The sequence below is a fragment of the Papio anubis genome, chromosome 3 (genome assembly GCF_008728515.1).
Source record: "Papio anubis isolate 15944 chromosome 3, Panubis1.0, whole genome shotgun sequence".
Classification (NCBI taxonomy): domain Eukaryota; kingdom Metazoa; phylum Chordata; class Mammalia; order Primates; family Cercopithecidae; genus Papio; species Papio anubis.
Window position 1 is genome coordinate 140,253,461 of NC_044978.1, and position 13,080 is coordinate 140,266,540.

The following is a 13,080-nucleotide window of genomic DNA, read 5'->3' on the forward strand; positions in this document are numbered from 1 at the left end:
ATCACAAATAATATTACATTAAAAATCTTCATGGCAAAACATTTGTATACACCCTTATTATTTTTTAGGATTATTACTAAAAATGGAGTTGCTAGGTATTAAAGCAATGTGTCAGGTACACTTCTTTATGTATTAGGAGTTTAACATCTATTATCTCCAAGTGGAGTATACTGTTATCTTTATATTAAATATGAGATATCTAAGGCAGATTGAGTTTAAGGAACTTGCCCAGCTGTTATATTAAGTGATCTCAGTCTATGTTCTACAATATACAACAGAGTATGTATAATCCTTGTTAACTTGATTAGTATTGCTAAATTACTTCCAAGTTACACAAGGACAGTGTATCTTAATTAGCAACGGATGAACATTACTTTTCTGTGAAGTTTGCATTGATCCTTTAAGAATTCATAAAACACAGTATACTATTCTGACAATATGGTTCTACTAACTGACAAGGAGTAAGCTTGACCAGTTAATACTCTACCATATTTAAGTTTGCAAGATTTGATGGTCCATTCAGCAGACATTGATATTTCTATTTCAATAGGAATTGAAATTGAATTTTGGATTAACAAATTCTTGGTGTTACTGTAAGATTCGTTTTAGGTTGTAAGGACTGTTGCATTGGGTAGGCTGATACGACCATAATAGGAACTTTTTCTCCTAACCTACTCGTAATTTCACATGTACTCGACCTAAGAATGTGTATGCCTGTATCACGTTGTCTACTTCCACCTGTCTAATTTCTTCAATTACTTAACTAATGTGAAAGGAATGCCCAGAAGAGGTGTATTATAATGAGTTTGCTTCATTAACCTTGGATTTCTGGCATAATTCATTTTTGGAAAGAAGATGGAAGGAAGCATATCAGTCTAACTTCATACGACTCATAATCAATACTAGAGATTCCTGTGTAGCATTAATACCAAGAAGCCAAAACAAGACTGATGTTAATTTATATACTTCAGTCATCTGCTTGAATAAAAGGTTAAAAGCATAGGATTATCCACAAACCTGTTATGACTTGAAATCATTTCAGAATCTGTCATATAAAATAACCAGCAATTTAGTATTCTGGTATTTGACATCAATAACATTTTAAAATACCATATGTAAAAGACTTCCTCTAGTAATTTGAGAGGTTGAACAAAGAGAAACACCAAATACTTTATAGCCATAAATAAAAGCAAACTAAAAATTCTAGTTATAGAGGAAAATAATGACATAGGGTTAGGTTTTCAGAAAAAAACAAGCTATCCATGAAACAAAATAATACCTCCAAATAAATACATATGCATTCTAAACACAATATCTGGATTGTTTTAGAAGTAGGTACCTACCTCTTCCTTAGAATATAATTTAGTTTTATTTTGAGGATGATTTTGTGTGTGGGATAACCCAGATTCATGTCCCATTTCAGGACTGTGATATTATAGAATGATAGTTCCAACTTTCAAAGCTATAAACTCATTGTTTTATGAAGAATTTTGTAAATTTCTAAAAAAAATGTAATTACCTTTCAGTTACTGTCATACTTATTACTTTTTTTTATTCACTTTTTCATCTCCTAAATGAAATTGAGAATAATAGAAGTGGATTATTTTGTATTCTTGTTTCCTGTAGAACAATTAAACAGCACTGCAATATATTTTATGGAAGTTCTTTAGAAAAGTAAAAATTAATAACAGGAATATAGCAATTATATTATTTCATATTTGCAGTGTACTGAATATTCAAATTACCAAAACAATTGAAACAGGTATAAAAATGTGGATTCAATTAATGCAAAATACCCTGTGATTTTTTTATCTATAAATTGTGAAAAACAAATTCTTGCTTTTGCTGGTCAGTTTACATGTTAAACCACAACTTCAAATCGCTCCTTACTTTGGTAAGCAGACTGTACGTCAATTCTGCAAGTCCCCACTTTAAACTGAATGGATGCTCTGTTCAGTCTTTTGCTTCTATGTGAGAACAAGCCAGACCAGAATGTTGGCTCTGAATTTGATCTGCAGAGCAAGCACTGTTGCTGCCTTTCCCAGATTCTCCTGAGAATGGATCTACCCATTCCTCAGCTGCTAAGTGCTGGCTGCTTGCAGCCCACAGCTGTCCCTTCCCCTGAGTATTGCCCTTGGCTGATGGGAACTGTCCAGCACAGAAATACTGGGGAAACAGTGCTTCTCTTCCACTTTGCAGGCAGCCTTAATGACTTACTGCCAACCGTGAGAAAAAGACTGGTCCCTTGCTTCCAGATGGGACAGTTGAGTGGTACCATTTCCACTCCTGGATTCTCTGGAATATGAGACTGGGGCCACACTTTACCTGCACCTCCACCTGTGCTTAACTTTCCCCTCACCTATTTTTTTTCCCCTCAGTTTTTACAGGTGTCATCCCAAACCACTTCAATACATCACTTGCACAAAAATGCATTTCTGAAACTCTGCTTGTAGTGAACCTGATCTAAGACAATCTGGTATCTTTACTGAAAAAAAAAAAAAAATTCAGTGTCAGCATAGAAATTAACTTTTTGTAGTGTAAAAGTAAGGAAGTTCCCCACGATTGTGCATTCATTTAAAATGAGATTTTTTTAAATGAGTTCAGCATATTGGTTTATTACTTAGTACTAGTCTGCATTTTAAATCAGTGTTGTGGCTAATAAAAAATGAAATTGCTTTCCTAGTATAATTTCATTAAAATGCATTTTTTTACCTTTAAAAACAAAGTTTATTTTTTCCCCACCTTAAAGGTAAAGGAATTTAAGAGTACTGAATGCACTTTCCAGTTTTCTGGAGAATGGAATGTGCATAGCTTAGTTAGAATTCACAATGGATATGAAGAAAATCCAAATTGTTTCATAGGCATGCAGGGTTGTCTCAGTGTTTTTCTTTGCTTAAATGATATTGACGGGTGTCCTTATTGAACAGGAAATAAGTATGTGCTTGGAGCCTCACAGACAACCATTCATCATTCTCTTATGCAAAAGACAGAACCCCTGTGCCAGCACACAAAATCCAACGGCAGCTACAGTAGCAGAAAATCAATAGACTGTATTAGAAAACTCAGAGGCTAATCAGAGCCCAATCTGCAGGCATGATGTACTCTGAAAGAAGCATTGCTGTAGGACATAACTCAACTCTCTGAACACCAAAGACTGCAGCTTAATTCAAGCATTTAGGGGGAAAATGAGGGTTTTTAAAAATATACATTTTGTTCTTTATTGCCTCCCAGAGAAGCTTCAGTGTAGTACTGTAATGAATGATGATAACATACATTCTTAAAAACGGATGTTAGCTCAGTCGTTATGCCCAAATAGAATGAGTGCCCCTGCTGTGTGAAGCAATGAGATGTCATTAGTAAGCAGCATCTTTGCTAAATGTAGGATGCATATTGTTACTTGTTAAACACACTATTAATATCTATAAAGGTAAATGACAATTGGTCCTTCCCTTTCATTTGCTGTGAGGTGTTTTACCTGATATTGAACTCTCAGTGAAGATACATACTCAAATTGAAATTAGTTGTGTGACAAATTTCAAATAAGTTGCACTTTATAATGAAAATGCGTTTAGGTTAAATTATTCAAAAATACCAGGCTCTGAACAATATCTGAATATGTTATACTAGTATAATGTTTTCCCTCTTGGGAACTCAAAGAACTTGAGAATATATTATACTATAGCTTTTCTCAATTTTCTCTAAACTAATTAGAACATATACTTTATTTAAGCATTTTTTTGCCATTCTGGAAATGTGCATTTATGCATGGATCGTATCATCAATATAGGTTCATAACATCATATACACCTTTTCTTCTGTTTGTATTATTAACATTTTTAGGTCATCAACAAGTCTCCAATAGTAGGTTAGTTTTTTGATACATGTGTACTATATATAAACATGATTCCAAATTGCATATTACAAACTCATGCGTCAATATTAAAGGGACATTTGTGTTTTTAATAAACCTCTGATTTTATCTTAATAACTTGAATTTAGATATTGCATAAATATATGCACTTATTGTAGTAGATGAAATGTCAAGGTCAATTTGATTGTAATAATCCTAGGAAAATGAAAGTAACATCATGAAAAATGATGCCCTGCTTGGAAACAAAAGCTAATTAAGATTTTTTTAATGCCCCAGAGAGAGAAATGTACAGAGTAGTCACAGTTGGTTTAAGATTGGCAACTCTGTCGGATGTGACAGCACATTCAGCTCATCCCACGCAGACACAATCCGGCATCTGGGATGATAATTATTAGACTTCAGAACACTTCTTGGAAATTTTCCATGTATTAGAGTGCTTGCAAAGCAGCCCTTCTGGAACTATCATAGTTTTATATATTACTAAGTGCCTTATCAATATTTATTTTTCACCTTTCTTATGAATTATAGCTGTTCCGATATTCTAAAAAGGAGTACTATAGATTTAACAAAGTAATATTTTTTAAAATGTGTAAATATTTTTGTTGTCCTTTTAAAATCAAATCCTGTAATTTACAATGCAAAATTTAAAATTCTGAACGCATTGCTTCGGTGAGATAATGCTCGAGAATAAACTCTCATAAATAAAATAAGCTAGCAGGGTTAGTTTTAGCATAAACTTTAAACATATTTTACCTTTCTTTTAACTACTTAGCAAATTTGAGATGTCTTCTTTATAGAGGCTTTTAAAATAAAATTTTAGACATATTTACATATATAGCATGGCAATACAATATTCATAACAAGAACTATATTTGGTAAGCAATTTTAAGCTAAATAAGAAAAGACACATTTGAAGCTTCAACGAATGTTTTCTGATGGATTCCACTAAACACTGAAATGGTTGATTTTATTTTCTTTGCTATTTGAGAGCTAATATGATTTGTTTAGACAGGCAGTGGAACAGGTCCTGCCATTGTATGATTTGGGGTAAGTTCCTTCAGTGTACTCATCTGCTAAATGGCACAGTTAGTACTGCCTTCCTTGTAGAAATGCTATAAATAATAAATGGCACAATGTATAAAAGCATTTTGGACAGTATTGAGTACTACTTAAATTGTTAGTACTATTGTTACTATCAGCATTATATTATTAAGATTGTTATTACCATAATGAGAAAATTTGACATAATGGAAGTTTGTAGGACTCTGAAACAAACATATCTGGTTCTGAATATTGATTCAATCCCCTCAAAGTTATTTGATCCTGGAGAAGTATATTGGTCTTTTAGAACCCCATTTTTTTACTCTGCAAGATGGGGGGACTCCTACCCAACAAGTCAGGTTGTTGTTAAAATCATGGTGTTTAAAAATCCTGTTCTGGCTGGGCACGGTCCTCATGCCTCGCCTGTAATCCCAGCACTTTGAGAGGCCAAGACGGATGGATTAGCTGAGTTCAGGAGTTTGAGACCAGCCTGGCCAACATGGTGAAACCCCGCCTCTACTAAAAAGTACAAAAATAAGCTGGGCATGGTGGCTATAATCCCAGCTACTCGGGAGGCTGAGGCAGGAGAGTCGCTTGAACCTGGGAGGTGGAGGTTGCAGTAAGCCAATTTTTCCATTGCAATCCAGCCTGGGCCACAAAAGCCACACTCCATCTTAAAAAAAAAAAAAATCCTGACCCTTAGCAAGTTCTTGATAAATGATGTCTTTTAGTTAGAGGAAATGGCTCAGGGACTTTATTGGTTTCTTTCTTTTCTTTCCTTTTTCTTTTGTTTTGTTTTGTTTTGTTTTGTTTGGAGACAGGGTCCCACTCTATCACCCATTCTCTACCCAGTAGAGTGGCACAATCACAGCTCACTGAAGCCTCAATCTGCCCTGGCTCCATTGATCCTCCTGTCTCAGGCTCCCAAGTAGCTGGGACTACAGGCACACACTACCATTCTCGACAAATATTTGTATTTTTTGTAGAGACAATGTTTCTCCAGGTTGCCCAAGCTGGTCTCGAACTTCTAGTCTCCAGCAATCCACCCACCTCAGCCTTCCACAGTGCTGGGATTACAGGAGTGAGATACTGAGGCTGGCCAGTTTTTTAATGTATCATTATACTATATACAAAATATATTTTCCAGACTTTGTACTTGCATCCTCTGTCCTTTGTGGTGAAAGAAATCATGTAGTATATTTTTATTATTTATATATATATTTCAAAATACAATTGCTTTTATTGTTCAATGAATTGTTTCCTTCACTCAAACAGTGTTCACAAGAGGCAATATTATATTGATTTTTGCTTAGAGTATTTCACCAAGCATGCACATGTCGTTCCATAGTTAAAATACAAGCTTTGAGCATTCATTTGCATGCTTAGATATGTCTAACTGGAATGATATGATTCAACTTAGTAATGTTATGTAAAAGGATATTAAATGTCAGAGAAATTGCAACTTGCTTAGGAAATAATAACTACCTTCAAAGAAACTACCAGCCTGCTAATTTTTGTAAAAAATGTAAATAGGCATGCACACATATATTCATATATCCTAGTGATTATGGCCTTATACATATTAACTTTAAAATAGTTACTATGTAAACAAAAGTACAGACCCATATAACAAATAAAATTTGAAGTAATTTTAAGATATAAATTTAAAGATTCTCAATTCCTAATTACAAATGACTTCCTTCTGATTGGCTCATAATCACCCTTGTATTATTAGTGTAGTTCTCACTTTGTTCCAGGCACTGTAATATAATCTTTTGATAAATAATTACATGTAATTTTCTCCTCAAACTTTCTTTAAACTTATTCCTTGCCTGAATTCTACATTTTCAACTGCCAGTAAGATGCGTCCATCTAGTTGTCCATCGGGCAAACAGAAATCAAACTATCTATGGCTGGAACCTTCAGGGCCACAGAGTAACGGGAATTATACAAAGTTTAATTCAACTTGTAGAATTTGAAGAAATGTTATTGACTATAAACATCTTACTGGACACATTTCTGACCAAATAAAGCACATTTTTAAAATGCATCTGGGCTTTCATATGAAGATATGTTCTCAAATCTTCTTCCAATTCTATTCTCTCACATTGCATAAAATTCATGCCTTAGAGTCTTTAGCAAAGATGTAGTCTTAGCTTATGATAACCATAGTTTCCATATTGTTTTATGTCCTAGAAACCTTCAAATATACTTAAATATGCTACTGAAAATCTTTTAGATACAAGTAATAATACCGCTGACTTCGATAACTGGAAAGTCTGTTGTCCATGCCTTTAGGCACTGCTGAATTCATGAAATTAATAATGTCAAGGCTATGTTTCTCTTGTGCTTAAACTCTCTGTCCACATGCTTGGTGAAAAGGTTACTGGCAGAACCCGACTCACATCTTAATAGCCTATCAATGCCAGTGGGAAAATGACATTCTATTTTAGTGGAAAAATGCCCTTGGAAGGACTCTGATTGGTCTAATTTTGTCACAATTATTTGTTGAGTAAGTGAATCTCTTTCTCTTTTCTGTATCAGTTACTGTAGCCATGGGTTTATACACCTTGACTTGCCAAGCCTGCAAAATGGGCACAAAACTGTGAATGGGGAGTACTAGTTTCAGTTATATTTGAAGACAAAGAGCAAGTTCCACAAAGATGAATGTTTCTGCTAATTAGAAGAAAAGAGAAAAGAAATGATGTTAAACATACCAAGAAATAGATATAAAAATTATAAGGTTTCCTGATAATAACTTACATGCTGGTGTTTCCTCCTAGTATCAAGAATCCATGTAGCAAAAATTCTAATTTACATGGATCTTATGACCAAACGTGAGAAAATCTGATCCCTTAAGAGAGTCATGAAAATGTAAAATGTTGTAGTTGATATTCTAAAGCATTTAATTATAAAATATAATCTACCATGTAAACAGCTGTTTTTTTCAGAGTATCACCCAAGTGTGCATATTTGAACAGTATGTTTTGTTCTTTAAAAAGATTGATATAGCTTTCATGATTATTTTTAGCATACAGACTCCCATCCATTTTTTTAGTTTTTTTATAATTCATCTGTTGATAAACCTGGACTGTTTGATATGAAAAATTTTATACAGTCTGGATTCTATATGCATAGTATGGTTTAAAATGTTCCTTTTTCCTCTCTCTGTATTTTAAGCAAATTGGCAGCTGCGTATAGAGGCCTGATGAGACTCATGTCCAAACCTCTGGAAAGGTTATAAATGGTGGTATGTTTTTTGTCAACTACAGATAATGTCTAGTTTTCTCTCATTTTTATTTATGCTCAATGCCTAGATCCATTAACTCACTGGGGTGACTACATGATGATATTATCTTCTGTCATTTCTTGTTCATTTGTTAGATGATATACTTTTTCAAATTGGATCTGAAAAATTCATATGGCAATATATGGACTGACACCATGGAGCTGGAAACACCAAATTTCTAGATTCTGTTATACATTTCCCTCATTTATTATTTGGATACCCAGTGATACAGTTATTAAGGAAATAGCAAGATTTATACTTTATTATTTTTTTCCATTTACCAGTATTTGAAATAATAAACTTGATTATGATGATCAGTTTATGTGTTATGTTAGGGTAAACAGTTTCTCAATAAACACTTACCTAACCTTTCTGTGAAGGTATTTTGTAAATGTGACTATAGTTCATAATCAGTGAGCAACTAAGGGACTTTACCCAAGTCAATCAGGTGAAAGGCCTTGGAACCAGATGTAGGCTTCCCTAAAGAAGAAAAAAGTCTGCCTGTGGAGATCAGCTTCCACTCATGACCAAGAGTTCTAGCCTGCCCTCCCCAACAACCAGCCTTAGAGATTTTAGAATGGCCTTGCAATTCCCCACAATTGTACAAGCCAAAATAATATATACTCAACACAGAAACAGAACCAGTTTCTGTTTATGTATAATTATTGATTATAAATAATAAATATAGGTGTATATATATAAAACTGGTCATGTTATATATATCAGAATATTCAACATAATATTATATCATATATATCCAACATAATGTATTTTTGTTGAATATACATTATATATTCAACATATAATAATATATTGAATATATTATGTTATTAATATATATTATATAATATATTCAATATATTATATTGAATACATATAACTGATTCTGTTAAAAAGATATATATATTCTGTTTCCTACTTCTGGTACCAACATTTGTATCAGTCAGGTATCTGTTGAATATTAAGGAATTAAGGATTAAGGAATATTAAGGATTATGTTTTCTGAATAGGATCTGGGTTTTGTTGAATTGCTACTCTAATCTGATTAGATCTAAAGGTACTAATGCCTCTATTTTCAATGGTAAAGAGGGCACTGTTCATCCATGACATGATGTGGCAATAGAAATATGCAAAATATTACCTTTGCATACCCCTAATCAAATACATATAGAAGGGAAGTCACTAGGTGACAATGTATTAATAGTTGATACTTTATAGTAGTCAAATTGAAGAGTATAATGATATGAGATGGCTGGTCCTCATAGCACTGGAAAAAGTAGGGGGAGATAAGGATGAGCTCATGATGTCAAATTCCCATCTCAAGCTGAGTTTGAATGACCTGAAAGCTTCTATATTTTCCTTGAAAGAAACCTTTATGTTTTGTAATCGTAGGACTGAGATTTTAGAAAACTAAACTCAGACTGTCTCTTGAATGGTGGGATTACAAAGCAAATTGAATTCCTTACTTCCCAGGGTGTCTTCTGTTAAAGTGAGGGTTTTCTCGGGGATGGTGGCTCATGCCTGTATTCCCAACAGTTTGGGAGGTCAAGTTGGGCGGATCACGAGGTCAGAAGTTTGAGACCAACCTGACTAACATGACTAACCTGACTAACATGACCTGACTAACATGACCAACCTGACTAACCCCATCTCTACTAAAAATACAATAATGAACTGGGTGTGGTGGAGTGCACCTGTAATCCCAGCTACTCAGGAGGCTGAGGCAGGAGAATCACTTGAACCCGAGAGGCAGTGAGCCAAGATCGTGCCACTGCACTCCAGCCTGGGTGACAGAAAGGCACTTCTTACGTGGCAGTGGCAAGAGAAAATAAAGAAGAAGCAAAAGCGGAAACCCCTGGTAAACCCATCAGACCTTATGAGACTCATTCACTATCATGAGAATAGTATGGGAAAGACTTGCCCCCATGATTCAATTACCTCCCCCTGGGTCCCACCCACAACACATGGGAATCCTGGGAGATACAATTCAAGTTGAGATTTGGGTGGGGACACAGCCAAATCATATCACCTTCCTTGCAAGCCACTGTTGATTCTAGACAAGTACTACTTCAGTCTCTCCTCTTTGTTCTAGATTCATAATTAGACTAAGTTTTAGCAGGCTCCAAAGAGTACGGTACAAAGTGTAACCCATGAATAGGTGTTCTACACACTAAAAGAACTGCATGATTATTCTCAATTATACAGGCAGAAATCTGAAGAACATGTATGGGTATAGATCATAAGGGTATGGATAGTGGTGGAAATAACATAAAGTTAGATTAGGCCTAATTGATTAATAAAGGCCCACTAAGCAGATATTCTGGACAGTGTTTTTACTCAAAGTGTTAGAAATGGCCATAACAGTTTTTCGGCTTATTGGCTAAAATATGAACCCAAAGGTAGCTCTACTAAAAGAAGCTGAAATGTCAGAAAAGATTTGGTATATTATAGAGTAGGATATCCAGAGGGCTTAGAGAGATTGGAATGATAGTGTAGATTAATAGTGTCAAGAAATGTTCATCTACACTAGGAGGATTAATAGAACACACCTTTCACTACAAATGTGAGAAATAAATTTTTGAGTGAAGGCCCAGAATCCTGTATTATTCTTCTATGCCAATCATAAATTCAAGTGTAAAATGCTACCATCAAACTGGCAACCCTAAATGCAAAGGGGAAAATGGGATACTGGAGTGGAAGGGGCTAAGTGTTGATACTTGATTACCCAAGACACGGTAGTTGTAGTTACCCTAGCAGAGAGCAGAGCCAAAGCAATCCAGAAACCTATATAGCCTTGGGTAGTTGATCATGGAGTCCTTAGAAAAGTAATAAATAGTTTGACGGTCAACTAAATCCTTACTTAATTCATGTAAGCAGAAGAGACTTTAGTTGAGTGAACAGAAGTCTAACTTGAATCACCAGAACAGAGAGTCTCTGCCTCTCAATCAATTCCCGGACTTAATGCCAGTTTATAGACTAAGAACCCCTTGAATGAAGTATTCTTCATTCAAGGATTCTTCATGGTTTCCTTGAGGAAAGATCCTACTACACAGCCAAAATTGTACTGTTAATCTTTACCTTAGCCTGCCCCCACAGTGAGTTATGGTCATTTAGCAGGGCTCCTGTACATTGAGAGAAAGGAAATAATCATACTTTTCAGGAATTACTTGACATTGACTTTGAACTGACACTAGTTCCAGAAGACACAAAATGTCACTATGGTCTATCAGTTGGAGTAAGGACTTAACAGAGGTCAGATGATCAATGGAGTTTTAGCTAAAGTTCATCTCACAGTGGACTCAGTGTGTCCCTGACCTCTTACTGTGGTAATTTCCCCATTTTCAGAATGCGTAATTGGAAAAGACGTGTTCAGCAACTGTAGAATACCCACATTGTTGTTCTGACCTGTGGAGTGAGGGTTATTATGGTGGGAACCCCAACCAGAAGTTACTTGAACTAACTTTTCCTGTAAGAATAGTAAACTCAAAGCAATAGCACATTCGTGGAGGAATTGCAAACATTAGTGCCACTGTAATAAACCTGATGGATGAATGGGTAGTGATTCCCACCATATTTCTATTCAACTTACCAATTTGGTATCTGCAGAAAACAGAGGGTTCTTAGAGAATGACGGTGTATTATCTTAAACTTAATTATGTGGCAATTCCAATTGAAGTTGGTATTCCAAGTTGTGCTTTCATCAATTGAGCAAAGTAACACATCCCCTGGTATCTCTGTGCTGACAAATGTTTTTTTGCTTTATACCTGTAAGTGAAGACCACCAGAAGCAGCTTGCTTTCAGCTAGTAAAGTCAGCAATACAATTTCACTGTCCTACCTCAGGTGTATTTCAGCTTTCTATCCCTATGTCATTATTTAGTCCACAGGGACCTTGATCACCTTTCCTTCCCACCAAATATTACCTTGGTCCATTATATTGATGATATGCTAATTAGACCTAGCAAACAAAATGTAGCAAATATTCAAGACATATTGACAAAACACTTGTCTATTAAAGGATGGGAAATAAATCTACAAAAGTCATGGCCTTTCAACCTCTGTTAACTTTCTAGGGGCCCAGTGAGGTAGAATATGTTGATATATTCCTTTTGAGATGAAGGATAAGTTGTTGCACCTGGCCTGTCTGGCAACCAAAACAGATTCACAAAGCTTAGCGGTTTTCTTTGGATTTTATAGGCGACATATTCTTCCTTTTGGTATAATATTCTGGCCCCTTCAATGAGTGACCAAAAAAAGCTGCTAGTTTTGAGTGAAGTCAAGAACAAGAGAAGGCTCTACAAAAGACACAGGCTGCCATACAAGCTGATTGGCCACTTATGCCATACAATGATCAGATCCAGTGGTGTTTAGAGTGTCAGTGGCAGATAGGGATGTTGTTTGGAGTGTTTATGAATCACAGTGGAGACCCTTAGTATTTTGGAGCAGAGCCATTCTATACTCTACGGATAACTACTTTCCTTTTGAGAAACAGCTTTTGACTTGCTACTGAGCATTTGTAGAGACTAAACAGTTATCCATGGGCCATCAAGTGGAAAAGTGACTCGAGCAATCCATCATATATAGATATATGGCTTGGTGGGTTAGATTCTCTCCTTCTCTCTCTCTCTCCCTCTCTCTCTCTTTCTCTCTAATCTAATCTAGATAGATAGAAAGATATATAGATATCTCAGTTTAAGCAGGCCCTGAAGACACAAGTTACGTGAAGAAGTTGGCAAATGCCCTTACTCTTGCTACATTACTTTCTCTCTCTCTACCCACACCTATGGCTTGATGAGAAGCGCTCTTTGAACAGTTGACTGTTCATCAGTCGACCAATGTTGGGAAAACTCTGACCTGGTTTTCAGACAGCTCAGCACAAC